The sequence below is a fragment of the Hibiscus syriacus genome, unplaced genomic scaffold (assembly GCF_006381635.1).
Source record: "Hibiscus syriacus cultivar Baekdansim isolate YM2019G1 unplaced genomic scaffold, ASM638163v2 tig00110482_pilon, whole genome shotgun sequence".
Classification (NCBI taxonomy): domain Eukaryota; kingdom Viridiplantae; phylum Streptophyta; class Magnoliopsida; order Malvales; family Malvaceae; genus Hibiscus; species Hibiscus syriacus.
The window spans coordinates 843,924-856,188 of NW_024062758.1; the positions used below are offsets into that span (position 1 = coordinate 843,924).

At 38.2% G+C, this 12,265-nt stretch overlaps 1 pseudogene; it reads left to right on the top strand.

Annotated features, from left to right (window-relative positions):
* The first annotated feature begins 921 nt into the window (after positions 1–921).
* Positions 922–11,177, top strand: LOC120128617 (annotated as a pseudogene).
* Positions 11,178–12,265: the final 1,088 nt, after the last annotated feature.

Below are 12,265 nucleotides of genomic sequence, written 5' to 3' on the forward strand. Positions count from 1 at the left end.
AGAATAGATAATTCACAATGAAAGTGGTGTATAATTTCGTGACCATAACAGAAGCAAATCAGCATGAGAAAATATAGGTCACGATAGATAAAAGAAAAGTCCACCAAGAATCAAACCCTCGTCTGGATATCTGTTGGGCTTGAACCATCAATCGAAAACCACCAAGAGGGAGTGATTAGCTCTGATAGAATTTGGTAGAAACTTGAAGAAATAATTAAACTTTTGGCACAAATCGTTTTATACTGGTTCGACTCTCAATCAAATTACATCCACTACATTAGCTTTCTACCACTAAGAATTTCAACAAATTCATTAATTTATTTACCTTTAAGGATAAGGTAACCTTATATACTAATAAGATTTTCAAGGCTAGATAGTGGTAAACAAGAATACCTCACTAGATAGGTGTTTAAAGATTTAAGCTCACAAAAATTAATTAAAAGATATACAATAAGCTTAATACACTTATGTACAAGAGAAAGAATGAAATATGAAATGAAACTCTTTTCTCTTGATCTCTAAGCTTGGATAGGTGTAGTGTCCTTCTTTAAGTCCTTGGGTATTTTTTATTGGATGAAATGAGTTGCTATCCGTTTATAACCGTTGGGATGAGTTATAGCCATTGGAAGCTTTAAAAATATACAATTAAAGCACATCCACATGAAATTTCGAAACTTTGGGGAAAGTTTTAAAACTATTGCGAAGTATAGAAACATAATACATTGTTTTTTGCAAGTTTCAAAACTTTGATAAAAGTTTCAAAATTTTTACTTAAATAGGATCGTTGAAGAAAATCGGCCTTTGAAACAATTTCAGGAGGCAAAGTTTGAAAACTTTATAAAGAGTTTCGAAACTATGAACAATTTCAAGGGCTGTGTTTTTGTTTATTTTTTTTCTCAATGTTGGATTGACATTTCCACGATGATCAATGTGGAGCTTATTGTTATCATGATGGTCTTCCTGCTTTGGACTCTCGGATTGATTTGGATATGCGTTCGTGGATAGTTTTCTCACGTCGCTTGACTTTGATTTGTGATTTGTTGGTGATCCTTCAGTAGTTTCATCCTTTTTGTAGTTTGTTTATTGTACAGTCAGATTTGTTCGTATCTTTATTTATTCCATGTTTTTATTAAGTTTTTAATATTTCTTTCTTTAGTCCCTACGTAATCTAGGTAGCTAATTTTATCTCAAAAGTAATAAGAAAATTTATAATTATTTTAAGATTAAAGTTACACTTATAAATTTTTATTATAATTTTAAATATTTTTTATTTTAATAAAATTAAGTACTTTCTAAAAAAAATAATCTCAATCGAGTTTGTTCAATTATTCCAGGGCATACAACCAAAGGGCATACAACACCAAAAGGCTTTGAAAAACGACAAAACACTCCCTAAACTTTCTGCCAGAAATATCTGCAAACACAGTTAGTTCAATTATTCCAGGGAGTAGCCGGTCCTCCTCAGGTTTCCCCTCCCCTCCCTCCCCATGAACATATAAACAAAGAAATTTTGTCTGTGGAGTTTGAGGACCGAGATTAGTGACCGATAACTATGAGATGAATTTATTTTGTTCGTGCAAGAAAAATCAAAATATTTTAAAAGTTGGTGAAGTTACTTACTGTGCATCCCATACCGAAAATCTCAGTCTCTCGAACGTATCACCGCCACCTCCTTCCCTTTCTCCATCTTTCTCTGCATGTTTTCAGCTGCTGAAGAAAAAGATAATGATAACCTTTCATTTCATCTTTCTCAATAATCACCACCTTTCTCTTTCACTCTCTTTATATCACACAATCCAAAGTTCAAAATTCTAAAATTTGAAGCACTTTACCTCTCCTGTCTCTTTCTAATCGTTTGTTGTTGCAGTGCTCTTTTTTTGACTGGTTTTCATTTTTCTTCTTCTTTAAACTCCCTCCCTCCCTCTCCCTCTCTAGAGTTTTAGCTTTTTTTTAGTGGCTATGGCGGAGGGTTTGAGCCCTACCATGTCCCACAGCAAAGCAGAAGAGATAAGCTAAGAGTTGTGGCTCAGAACCACCCGGCTTGTGTTGAATCCACAGCTGTTGCTCTTTCAGGTTGCTCGGGTTTTCTTCCCTTTACGACCCTTCTCTTCTTTCTTCTGATTTGTTAACGGCCACTGCTGGCCACCAAACTGGTAAAAACGTCCCATTTGTGCTGTTAAAGAAGGAGGTGTGAATTTCATGGGCTTTGTTGCTGGGATCGTCAACGGTTCTACTTCTTCTTCTTCTTCGACTTCCTATCACCCTTATTTGAATTCATCGTCGTCTTTACCCTTGAACCCTAGTTCGATCCAAGACATGAATAATTACAACAACCCGTTTCTTTATGCCCCTCAAAGCCTTCAAAACCTAAGAGACTTGGACCAGTCGTCCTATACAACGGTGCCGAAGTCGTTGTATATAAACCCGAGCCTACTGCCACCGGTCAAGGCTTGTCTCTTTCTCTATCTTCACATAATACCCACCAAACAATCTGCCTATGGGGCTAAATCTACAAGGTACGAAGTTACTCCCACCGGATATGTCGCTTCCACTTCGAATGAGGTTTCCCGGAGCTCGACCCTCTCGGTCCTTTCACGGGCTACGCTTCGATTCTGCAGGGATCGAAGTTTCTGAGGCCGGCACAGCAGTTATTGAAGAGCTTTGCGATGTAGGTAAGGGAAGTTACGTCGAGAAAATCACTCCCGACTCTTCTATCATGGAATCTCCATCGCAGAACTTAAGTGCTACTGCAATTATGGATGATTCTGAGATATAGGAAGAAATCAGGCTAATTTCAATGCTTGACGAGGTATTACAACATTCAATTTATGTTTTCATGTGTTTTTTTCCTTCATCAATTTGCCCTTAGTGATATTTGGATCCGTGTCCCTTATCCTCTTCTAATCTTCCTTGAAGATTGTTCTTTGTGAAACCCGAGCATTGCTGTCAATCTCTGCTTTTTTTTAATTAAAATAAAAAATGTCAGATACTCCTAAATGGCGCTAGGTTTAGTTCAGATATGGAACCAACATTCATTTTTTGTGTGGTCTTGCTTGCATGCATTAATCAAAAAAAAAAAAAATCCTCCATATGTATACTATGAGTTGGATTCTTGTATTTGATGAATGGCCACGATGATAACAAAAATATATATTATTATGTCTTTATGAAAAGGTGAAAGGAGGCCGGAATATAGATCGGCGTTAATACAGTGTCTGACACAACCATAGGAGACGTGTAGTTTAGTGACAATGTCGCCACTTTGTGACTTAATATTCTCTAAAGTAATTTAAAGGAATCCATTTGAAAAGATTTATACTCCCAAAAAGTTTGTGGAAACCATAATTGGTTATTGCAAGCTGCCTACCCAAAGACAAGTAGCTTGCAATGTCTACTTTTTGCTGAATAGAGCTAAGCTGCATTGATTAATATAATGCTACTATCTAACAGGTGAATCTTGTGTTTTTGTGCTGAAAAATACAAATATGTGTGTGTGTGTGTCTGGACTGACTCATTACACTGTGTTTTGGTAAGTCCAATTTTAATCGTACTTAAGAAATGCGATGAATTCCATAAATTAATCAATTTTCAGGGGCTAATGCTTATTATTTGTCTGGAGTGATTACTTTTGATCTTTCTTATTGGATAAGTTTGATGTTTTATAATCTGTAAGCCAGGAGGAATGATATTCTAATGGGATAACTTCGGAACTACTATGGAATTTATTAGTAACTAGTGTTTAATCTGATAATCGATGTTTTTTTCTTTATCGGTTAGTTTCGATTTTACCTCGTGTAAGTGATTCCTTTGAAGCATGTGTTTGTTCTCAAAGCTAGTAACTGGTCTATCGGTTGGGTTATATAGAAGAATATACAGATGATTAGACAATATAAATGGGGGGCCAAATTCTGTCTGAATACGTTCAGACTACAAGTTCGTAAAGATAATTGTGTTGCATCTCAGGGAGAAGATATATGACGGTGTAATAAGGATGCACCACATTTCCTTCCCATAGGTGGTTGCTTTTGTTGGGGAAAACGGGTTATTTCCCACACGAACGTAGTTTTAAAATTGACCTAAAATGTCAAGATTAAAACCACCAAAGGTTGCACAGCGGATAAATCTGTCAAACTATGAATATTGAAACACAATGGAAAAGAACCGAATAAAAAACAATAAAGGAGAGAACACACCAAATTTACGAGGTTCGACGAGAATATCGTCTACTCCTCGGGCACCACACCAGATGATAACTTCACTATATCGCCAATATTACAACAAATGGAATTCTTTGGAATTCTCAAAGTGGGAGAATAAAGAATACAAGAGGAAGAGAGAACTTGTTTTTGGGATGATTTCTAATGGAAATACTTAGGCTTATTTATAGTGAGTTTCAAGAACAATATGTTCAAAGTTGACCACTACCAAAGAATTTTCCAATGTGTACAATTAGCAACCAAATATGAAATTCACAGTTCAAAGTTTGCCACCAACCAGATGAAATTTCCAACTTGTCAACTTAATTTCTAGACAAATCTAACAAATCTCCACCTTGGCTTGAATTACCAAGCTTACTCAACTTCTTCAACTCCCCAAATTTGTAGTGCCTCTAATTGCGCTCACAAGCGCCACAACCCGAAGGTGTTCATACTTTCAGGATGTTAATCAAGTTCAAACAATGATTGAACTTGATTACTGTTACCACCTTGGTCATCATATCGCAGGATTTTTGATGTCGTAATTTTTGAAGTAGAATCTTTCTTTCTTCAAAGATCTCGCACAAAGTGATACCTCACGTCGATATGCTTAGTCCTTGAATGGTAGACTTGATTTTTCGCTAAGTGAATAGCGCTATGACTGTCACAATAGAGACTATGTGATTTTGAACAACTCCCAAGTCCATCAACCGTTAAGCCAAATTGTCCTTTACAGCCTCTGAAACTGCCATGTATTCTGCTCTGTAGTAGACAAGGCCACTGTAGATTTTAATGTAGACTTCCAACTTACAGGGGCTTTAGCAAGAGTAAACAAATACCCAGTAGTTGATCGACGCTTATCCAAATCACCAGCATAATCGGAATCAACATATCCAACCATACCTGACCAAGTGCTTCATCCTGTTCAAAACTAAACCAACATCCACGGTTTTCTGTAGATTTAATGTAGACTTCCAACTTACAGGGGCTTTAGCAAGAGTAAACAAATACCCAGTAGTTGATCGACGCTTATCCAAATCACCAGCATAATCGGAATCAACATATCCAACCATACACTGACCAAGTGCTTCATCCTGTTCAAAAACTAAACCAACATCCACGGTTTGTTGGAGATACCGTAGAATCCATTTCACAACTTGTCAATGTCCTTCTCCAGGATCATGCATATACCTGCTCACAACTCCAACTGCTTGTGAAATGTCAGGACGCGTACACACCATTGCATACATCAAGCTCCCAACTGCATTAGCATATGGAACTTTTGCCATATACACTCGTTCTTCGTTAGTTTTAGGAGATAATTGAGAACTAAGTTTCAAATGAGAAGCCAATGGGATACTTACATGTTTGGTATTTTCATTCATGCCAAAACATTGTAATACCTTTCTCAGATACTGCTTCTGTGTTAAACAAAGCTTCTCTCTCTGCCTATCTCTGCTTATCTTCATACCAAGAATCTTCTTGGCCTCACCTAGATCTTTCATCTCAAACTCTTGATTCAACTGAGCCTTTAATTTGTCTATCTTCTTTTGACTCTTCGAAGCGATCAACATATCGTCAACGTACAAGAGAAGATAAATGAAAGATCCATCTTTGAGCTTTTGCAAATACACACAATGATCATATTTGCTTCTAGTATACTTTTGCCTCCTCATAAAGCTATCAAATCGCTTGTACCACTGCCTCGGAGATTGCTTCAATCCATATAGCGATTTGTTCAGCTTACAAACCCATTTCTTACAACTACCATCTTTGTATCCTTCTGGCTGTGTCATATAGATCTCCTCTTCTAAATCACCGTGCAAGAAAGCCGTCTTTACATCAAGTTGAGCTAGCTCCAAATTCAACTGTGCTACCAAGGCCAACAACTGTGCTACCAAGGCCAACAATATTCTAATGGAGGAATGCTTCACAACAGGGGAAAATACTTCATTGTAGTCGATTCCCTCCTTTTGAGCGTAGCCTTTAGCTACCAACTGTGCCTTGTAGCGAACATCTTTCTTGTTATGAGATCCATATTTCTTTACAAATACCCACTTGCATCCAATGGCTCTTTTACCTTTCGGTAATTGTGCCAGTTTCCAAGTGTCGTTCTTTTGGAGAGATTGCATTTCTTCATCCATGGCACTTTTCCACTCATCACTTTCCAAGCTTTGTATTGCTTCTTGGTAAGTGATAGGGATATCATCATCAACAACTGGAAGAGCATAGGCCACCATATCAACAAATCGAGCAGGTCTACAAATTTCTCTCCTTGGCCTTGTAACTGCAAGTGTTTCTGGTGTCTCCAATGGTTCTTGGGTTTGAACCTCTTCATCTTCTGATTCTTCTATTGGGGTTGAAGAATCAGTTGCATCAACTTCTGGGATCATCATCTGCTGAAACTCCACCTGTTTTGGAGTATGCTCCACCTGCTGCGGAGTACTACTTGTCTGGACAACTTCACTTGTTACCTTCTTTACTAGGGCAGATTCATCAAAGATAACATCTCTGCTACAAATTATCTTCTTGGTGTCTAAACACCAAAGGCGAAATCCCTTCACTCCATGGTGTCTAAACAGGTGGATTCCTTCACATGATAATAAGCAGTGGATCCAAATACATGTAAGGAATCATAATCAGTAGCAGGTTTTCCAGACCATACCTCCAATGGTGTTTTTCCTCCTATCGCTAATGACGGCAGACGATTAATGAGATGGCCAGCATATGTCACAGCCTCAGCCCAAAATGCCTTGCCTAACCCAGCATTAGAAAACATACATCGAACTTTCTCCAATAGTGTTCGATTCATACGCTCTGCCACCCCATTCTGTTGTGGTGTATGTCTAACAGTGAAGTGTCGAACAATACCATACTCATGGCAAACGTCAAAGAATGGGTCACTTTTATATTCCCCTCCATTGTCCGTCCTAAGACGTTTGATCTTTCTACCAGTATGGTTCTAGATCATATTTTTCCATTTCAGGAAAATTTGAAGCACTTCATCTTTAGACTTCATCGGATACACCCAAACTCTTCTGGAAAAGTCATCTACAAAAGTTACAAAATAATGGTTTCCTCCCAAAGACGATGTCTTTGAAGGACCCCATACATCTGAGTGAATATAATCTACAATACCTTTTGTATTATGTATAGTGGTATCAAACTTCACTCTCTTCTGCTTTCCCAGAACACAATACTCGCAAAAGTTCAATTTGCAAGCCTTTGCACCTTTCAACAATCATTTCTTTGCCAGAATTTGCAAGGATTTCTCTCCAGCATGTCCCAACCGCATATGCCACAACTGGGTTGCGTCCAAATCATCACCTCCGGAAGCTGCTGCAACTGCTCCAATAATTGTACTACCTTGGTAGTAATACAAATTATTTTTCCTGATGCCCTCCATCATCACAAGTGCGCCATATGTGACTTTTAAAACTCCATCTCTCATAGTGACTACTGAGCCTTTGGATTCTAAGGCTCCCAACGAGATGAGATTTTTCTTCAAACTGAGCACGTATCGGACATCCGTCAGAACTCTGGTTGATCCATCTTGATTCTTCAATCGAATTGAACCTATCCCAACAGTTTTACAGGCATTGTCATTGCCCATATAAACAACTCCTGCATTTAGTTCCATTAAATCGGAGAACCACTCCCGATTAGGGGACATATGATAGGTGCAACCCGAATCTAATATCCACTCATCGGAATGGAATGTTGTTGATGAAGCAACCAATGATATGTCAGAGTCATGTGCATCATGCTCTGCAACACATGCATCTGAAGCAGCTTTTCCTTTCTTCTTCAGCTTCGGACAATCTTTCTTCCAATGGCCTTTCTCATGACAAAAGGCACATTCATCTTTTCCCAGTCTGGACTTCGACTTTGATCTCCCTCTCCACTTTGGCTTTTGACTTTTCGAGCGACCTCTTGCCACCATGGCCTCTGCTGCTTCGTACTTGCTCTCCTTCTTGGTTTTCTTCCTGAGTTCATAACTATACAAAACAGCAGTTACATCTTTAAGGGTAACATTATCCTTACCATGAAGTAACGTTGTCTCAAGGTGCTCAAATTCATCTGGAAGAGATGACAACAACGTCAAAGTCAAATCTTCATCTTTGAAGGATTCATCCATGCCCAATAAGTCTTCCACTAGCTCATTGAACGCAGTGATGTGTTCATTCATACTGGTGCCTGGTTGATAATCAAATCTGAACAATCTTTTCTTCATGTGAAGATGATTCTGAGAGCTTTTCTTCAGGAATTTTTCCTCCAAAGCTTTCCACATCTTACTTGCAGAAGTCTCGTTCTTGTAGCCATACTTCTGCTCCCTGGAAAGACAAGATCGAATCGTGCTGCACGCCAAACGATTGATTGTTCCCCATTCTTTCTCCATATATTCGGGCTTTTCTTCCTCAATGGCGATGTCTAGACCTTGTTGGAATAAAGTGTCTAACACCTCGCCTTGCCACATGCCAAAATGACCGGATCAATCGAACAACTCCACCGAGAAATTTGCATTTGACATCACCCTCCTCACCGGTCCAGATGAAGAGCTTGATGTCTCAACTGATCCGTATTTTGGCATTTTAATTCTAACGAACAATATTCAATATCACGAACTGTATCTTTTCAGCAACGGAACCACCAGGATAACCTCAACCGAAGCTCTGATGCCAATTGTTGGGGAAAACAGATTATTTCCAACACGAACATAGTTTTAAAATTGATCTAAAATGTCAAGATTAAAACCACCAAAGGTTGCACAGCGGATAAACCTGTCAAACTATTGAATATTGAAACACAATGGAAAAGAACCGAATAAAAAACAATAAAGGAGAGAACACACTAAATTTACGAGGTTCGACGAGAATATCGTCTACTCCTCGGGCACCACACCGGATGATAACTTCACTATATCGCCAATATTACAACAAATGGAATTCTTTGGAATTCCCAAAGTGGGAGAATGAAGAATACAAGAGGAAGAGGAAACTTGTTTTTGGGATGATTTTTAATGGAAATATTTAGGCCTATTTATAGTTGAGTTTCAAGAACAATATGTTCAAAGTTTGACCACCTACCAAAGAATTTTCCAATGTGTACAAGTTAGCCACCAAATATGAAATTCACATGTTGAAAGTTTGGCCACCAACCAAGATGAAATTTCCAATAAGTTGACCACCAACCAAGATGAAATTTCCAACTTGTCAACTTAATTTCTAGACAAATCTAACAGCTTTGACTGCCTACCATAAAAAGATTAATGCAATAGATCTCACATGGGAAACGATATTAGGTCAAAATGTCCATTGTTTTACTTACTTGTAATGCATTGAGCACAGCCTTTAACAATGTCCTAATGAGGCAGAATCCTTATTTTCCTTGGATCTCTTAGTATGCTTCACTGATGATTTCTCTTTTCACTTCTTAAATTGCTTCGTGTATCACTCTTCAGTGCCTAAGGCTTCTAGCAATCTCCTGATATCCCAGGTTAGAGCAATGTTTTGTCTGAGCATGTAACTCGATCAAACTTGTAATGTTTTACAGTAATTTTAGGGTCAGTTTCTATATCCTTTTATTTTTAATGGGTTTATATTTGTCGGTATCATCAAACTTTCCTACTTGCTAACTGTATTTATCGTTCTTAGGCGTTCAGGAGGTACAAGCAATACTATCAGCAGATGCAAGCTGTAGTTGCATCGTTCGAATGTGTTTCTGGACTGAGCATTGCGGCTCCATATGCAAACTTGTCATTGAAAGCATTGTCTAAACATTTCAGTTTCTTGAAGAATGTAATAACCGACCAGCTTCAGTTCACTAACAAAGCTCATGGTCAGATAAGCCCTGGAAAAGATGAGGGTCTGAGGTTTGGAAGCTCCAACAGAAGCTTTTATGATCGACCGGTTCATAACTCTGGTTTCCCCGAGAACCAACAAGTTTGGCGGCCTCAACGAGGCCTTCCTGAGCGTGCTGTAACTGTACTAAGGGCATGGCTTTTTGAACACTTTCTACACCCGTAAGTACTCGAGTCACATAGATAAAATCCCTAATCTTGTTTACTTGATAACCTAATATGCATGCATTAGTTTATTAACATTTATATTTTATGTTTTAGCTATCCAACCGATACAGACAAACTAAAGTTGGCAAAACAAACCGGTCTATCACGTAGTCAGGTATGCTGTTAACTGTCATTCCTACACTCATTATATAGTCTTGCGAACAATTAGTTCTTTTAGTTAAGCCTCGAAAACATAAAACTTTTGAACCAGGTCTCAAATTGGTTTATAAATGCAAGAGTAAGACTGTGGAAGCCAATGGTGGAAGAAATACACATGCTGGAAACAAAACAAGCTCAAAAGGCATCCCAAAAGGACCGAAACACGAACAGGTCGAGTGATCATTTGTCTTCGGCGAACACTCTTGGATCTGAACATCCAGCTACATCAACCCAAAGGGTTCAAGATACTCCATTGAAGCGAACGAGAAGTGAACTTACCCATATACCTATGGAAAGTGAACCACTCAACTTGCCGTACAACAGCTTGTCGAGACACCCACAAGTTGGTGCCAGTGTCGGTGTCGGTATTAGCATGGCAGGTGGAAGTACTGCGGGTGTTTCCTTGACACTGGGTCTTCATCAGAACAATGGTATTGGATTACCAGAGCCCTTTCCTATAAACGCAGCTCAGCGTTTTGGCATCGGGGTTGAGGTAAACAATGAAAGGTATGTCATCGGTGGATATGAAGCGCAAAACCGACATTTCGGACGTGATGTCATTGGAGGGCAGCTTTTGCATGATTTTGTAGGTTGAGAGAAGATGGGAAAGAAGCTTCCTGGCCATATTGTTTAAATGATAGTGTATTTAGGTAGATGAAGCCAATATATGTTATCAGAATGCAAGGTGAAACAAAAGAATAGTAGGAATGACTTCCCTCTGGCATTTTCTTATAGAAATGTGTACCAAAAAAGTATTGGCGTAGAATTCTTCTGTAAATTTAGAATTTACAAGATGAAATTTTTTATATAATTTCGAGGCCATCAAATCATGGCCTAGGAATGTGCTGTTTATTGTATTCAAAGGTTGAAGTATGGAGCACGTAATGAAACAAACAGGTTTGGGAAATGATTTCGCTATTAAAATATAACGTAGTTGCATGGCCATGGATGATAAAGACAAGCGGTTTACTGGTGTTTTCTCAAATTGAAATAGATTCTTTCAACTTTACTTTGGGGGCGCAGGCCATAATTTCCCCAATTTTTATTTGGGCAGGGCTTTGGTTCAGAGCTTGAGGGGTGGTCCGAGAATACCAAGGGTCTATGAGTAAAACCCTTCACTCGTAACAAATCATGGTTTTCGTTTGAGGGGTTGCTGCACATCAATACGAGTCTTGACTTGCATAAATCGGTTATATCTCGGCGCAAGGACTAGTGAGCTACAAATCATGGTCAATAAACGAGCTGACAAAATCGTCAAATTATTTTGCAAGAGCCTTCCGCATAAAATCATATTCAAACGCTATTGATTGTTATACCAACAAAAGAGAAGAAAAGATAACTCTTAAACCCTAAAAAAATATTACAAAAGTGGAAGAAGAAAAGGTCACGAGTTAACATGCATCAAAAGCGTTTATATATACATATAAGCCATAAGAATTCAAGCTCTTTATTAATGTAACTGAAGACTTGATATAAATAGCATGTATGGAGATATGACGAGAGCAGGGGATTGCAATGGAGGAGTTTGGTTAGGCATCTAATCATGTTTATATTTGGTAATAATCAAAGGTTGGTAGAACTAAAGGGACTTACAAAAGTGGATTTCAAAAGTTCCAAGTCCATCACCGGACCCTCTTTCTGCTCATTTCTAAAAATAACATCATTCCATTTCCTTTATTTTACTTATATATATTTTAACGGCTTATATAACAAATAAGTACCTAAAGTATATCATCTTTTCATTTAAGTATCTAAAGTATTTTGGTCAAAATAAGTACCTAAAGTTATCTTTTTGGTCAAATAGGTACCTAAAGTATCAATTTTTTCATCCAGGTATCTAAAG